The 4,240-nt window shown below is 39.0% G+C and overlaps 1 long non-coding RNA gene across 1 annotated transcript; it reads right to left on the bottom strand.

Moving 5' to 3' along the window:
• Positions 1–2,553: 2,553 nt before the first annotated feature.
• LOC138002908 (uncharacterized) lies at positions 2,554–3,966 on the bottom strand. Its single transcript, XR_011123366.1, has 2 exons — positions 3,754–3,966; positions 2,554–2,826 (listed from the first exon to the last, which is right to left on the bottom strand). It is a non-coding gene; the product is annotated as an uncharacterized lncRNA (long non-coding RNA).
• Positions 3,967–4,240: the final 274 nt, after the last annotated feature.

Genomic DNA, 4,240 nt, shown 5'->3' with positions numbered 1-4,240 from the left:
GCTATCGACAATCGTCAGAACTTAAAGGGTTTGTAATGGTTCATGGTTCGGAAACCAAGGGGACACGCCATAGTGTCCGTATTATCCGGGTGTATTAAGCAGGCTCTCAGGAACAATCGCAACCGACACTCGTTTTATCGATATAAAGAGTAAATCAAGTGAAGCTATGATCCTCGCAGTTATGAACGGAATTTTTTCAATTGCGTAAAGAAGCCTGAAAAATTCAGGACTTCAACGGGTTTTGAACACTTCTACCGGGGTTTGATCCCTCATAGCTTCACTTTATTTCATATCCGCAGTTCATATATGATCCATTTCATATATCATTTCATCGTTCATTCATGCATTCATCACGGGAACATTGGAACCCACAAATGACCAGCTCCCAAAGTCAGTGGCTTCATAACTCAGTTGGTTAGAGCGTCGCACCGGTATCGCGAGGTCACGGGTTCAAACCCCGTTGAAGTCCTGAAATGTTCAGGCTTCTTTACGCAATTGCAAAAATTGCGTTCATAACTACGAGGATCATAGCTTCACTTGATTTCATATCCGCAGTTCATATATGATCCATTTCATATATCATTTCATCTTTCATAAAGAGTAAAGCAGACAATTTTTCCAGAAAACGTTTTGATATTCTTATCTGAATTAACGTAACTGTAACAAGTTTATCTTAAAGAAACCTCACGATCGTTTATCATATTCTCAGAATAAAATTATGTGTTATTCTTGAAGCACGACAATGGGATCCTTTGAATTAGTCCGTGACTTTACTTTGTACTGACCCCTTTAGTTTTCATCTAACCCAGGTGGACTGAATATTAGAAAAAACCTTTGAAAGGTCATTTGCCGTTTCTGTTAGGTTTCACTGGAAAGATATTCAGCCACGTCCTCCAGCATTGTAACAGCCTTCTTTCAGTGGTTTAACTTTCTGCTCGGCCTTCGACACAGAATTAACCTCAATAATATCCGCATCACTGTCGTCGTCTTGTATCGCCTCGTTGGCTATTTACCATCTCATATCCAACGCGCGCTCATGGAATCATTGTTAATTAATAGCCAAGTACAGACATGTGTAGCCATGTATACCCAATTACATCGAAGTATACCCATGTTCAGACATGTATATCCATGTATATTGTGAACAATGTATATTGCAGGAATTGCTGACAAAATGTCGATGCGAAAAGAAATGATGCTTCATCTTCAGCTTGTGTAATCTCAATAGTATGTTACTGTGTGGTGGCAAGTCTGTGGTTGTCTTTGCCTAAAAGGTCTTCGTATATTCCTGAATAGACGAATTAAACATTATTTAATCTTGGTCACTAAGAAAAATCTCCCACTTTGCCCTTCCGCTTAATTGCATTTTTCAAACCAACTGCCACCTCGACTTGGGAGAGCTTTGCGGCACATGCCTAAAACAAAACATTAAGACTGGTCATTGATTTGATTTGTCACAATGAACCAAACACCACATGACTTCACCCACTAAATGCCATTTTAAACTACCATTTTTTCAAAGAAAAGGAATGCGGGAAACTGAACCTCATCTGTGATGCCAAGATTTGTGTACCTATATTTTGGTAAAAGTCGTTTCACGATTTGATAATAGAGAGCTTTAGATTCTAGAACAAGAGCGACAACGAGTACGAGATTTTCTTCTACAGTAACAGTGACCGCGCGGAAACTTTCGTTATTTTGGCGGGAAAAACAAGACAAATTGGAAATTTGACTGATTCTTGACAGTCCAGAATTATTTGAAAAAAGCTGTTGCCTATTTATGCTTTATTTTTCAAAGAAAAGGTTCTTCAGAGAATTGAAGGGTTTGATCGTGAACTCCAGTGAGTAATATATTTAATTGCGTATATGATTTTTGACACAGTGTGTTGCTTGTTTGCACGCACGGAATGAAATAGGAAAGTTTTTTTCGCCTCTAATAGCGAATAGGTTATTAGTTGAAAGAAAAATTTATGCTGGAAAAGATAAGTGGGATTTTTCTGTCTGTGTGGATTCATCGTGTTGTGTAAATATGAACTAATTTGCATATGTGGGTTGAAATTTGATTTGGGAGCAGTTTTCATAGCAATGACGGGAATTGTTGCTGTTTAGTCCTTCTGGTGTAAAATGATGTTAATTTGGCAAGCCAACAATATTTCTTTAAAAGCTTGTCTACTGCTAATGTAAGTGAAGTGAAAGTCTGGGGTCCCCTTCCAAGAACAAGGTGAAATTATAAAATTCACCTAATTCGATTCCGTCTATGCTGGGACATTTCTGGGACAGTTGATTCGTTTTATAAGAGCTGGACAAGTTGGAATAATAATAACATTGCGGCAATAAATGAAAAAAAAATTTCATTTTTTCTGCTGGCTTGCTCGACGATCTCCTCTTCAACGTCGTTGCGTGGTGTCCATTGTGTTGGGTGGGGGAGCGCCACTCATTTGCTTCCTTTTGAGTTATGACCCAGAGGTGCGAAAAATGGCGAAGGTCACATCTTGTTTAGTCCATGTTTCAATAACACAAGGGCCCTTTAACACTGCAATACGCGAGCCCAAGTTCTTTCATACAATTTAATGCATTCATGAAGATTCACAGCATGTTGAAATCACCATAAATTTTAGTTTTAATAGTTAAAGCTTGCATTTAAGTAAATATCAGGTGTTGTAGCATATGACGGTTAGGTCGGCCGGTCGGTAGTTGTGTCACATTGTCATCAGCTGGCCATCATTTCTTTCTGTTTTCGTTTTTCTCCTCTTCAACACTTCGCCGAAATACGTCGCATCCAATGCTTCTCGCCGCGTGACAAATGCTTTCGGCTTCTCTCTGAAACTGTTCATAACGATAAGTGTTTAAAAAGTAGTTGATAAAATACGAGCGAGAGATTAGTATGGGTGTTAAAACGCGTGGGTGTGAACGCCATTAACCATTTCCCCCATCCCATACTGCAATATGATGTTGGATTGACCGTGACCCTGCACAATCTTTTCAGTCCATTTGCTTCGGGTTTACAAATTAGTTGCGCATAATTTAATCGAAGGCCGATTTGATTGGTTATCTTCTCGAAAAAAGGTGCGTTTTGTGCAGGGTCAAGGCAAGGCAGGTACTTCTCCATGCATTGTCTATGGACAGTGATCATTTTGTGTATGTGTAGTTAGTGTGGCAATTGAAATTCTCGTCATTATTTTAAGTAAATTATCTTCCCTGCTGACCATTAAGCTAGTTAAGCCCCTAGTCTGGCTTTCGTTCTACTCGTGTAAACTATCTTTACGTGCGTGAAAGTAATCATAAACGAATTACGGAATTAGACAAATAGCTACGTTTCTTTCTTTTTTTTAATTGCGCAACAACGACAATGACAACATGAAATGTAAAAAGTGTTAAAGATGGGGTGATTACCAAACACCAATGAATCGCTTGGGATTCATTTTCTCAAAAACAAGTTTAATGACACACGAAATGCCTGCAACGCGAGCATCCTCTCTGGCACCGTAGTGGGCGGTGTTTCTTAATTTTCCGTAGCTTTCGTGTCTAACCCCCTTCAAAAAATGATCTTCTGTTCTTTTTGTTTCTGCTTCGTGTGGGATAAATCTCTCGCAGCCCCTACTCGCCTCACTCTTACTTGAAAGCCGCGGTCCTTGCAAGTTATCTTTAAGAGAGAATCGAAGATCTGTGAGGTGGGACCATCGAATGCATGGGAACCCATAAAAAGACAAGCGAACTCGAACCACCTTTAAAGAGAATTATCAGATGTCAAACCTTTTCTTTTAACTCAGTTGTTCTTTTTCTGCCATTTAATGGTGAATGCCAACAGTCGGTTTCCATAGCCAATGCTGCAATAACAACTACAGCAACAAGAAACGTTACAGCTCTGTTCCTCATCTTAACACTGAATGACTCCAAGTCGCTTGATCAAGAGTGCTGAGCTATGTGCTTTCTTGGCAAAGGTTACTGTCTTGTTGCCTGTGTTTCAATTTTCGTGTTTTATACACTTATTTCAAGACTCTTGAACATCCGTTAATTGATATCTAATTACTGAACCAAGTCCATTAGCTTCTTTGATGTTCGATTTCATCCATTTTGCAGTGAAATAGAATCTACTTTGGAGTAAGCTGAGATCTTGCAAGTTTTATTGTGATAAAAGGATAGGATACAGTTACTAACATTTAAGTTGCAGTATAATTCAGTCTAACTGGTCTGTCCTCTGTATTTTATCACGGTTGGTTTGGTAAATGCTGGGAGATAT

Source organism: Montipora foliosa, chromosome 5 (assembly GCF_036669935.1).
Source record: "Montipora foliosa isolate CH-2021 chromosome 5, ASM3666993v2, whole genome shotgun sequence".
NCBI lineage: Eukaryota > Metazoa > Cnidaria > Anthozoa > Scleractinia > Acroporidae > Montipora > Montipora foliosa.
Note: the sequence above shows the minus strand (reverse complement) of the source record. Positions and strands in the feature narration are given on the sequence as shown.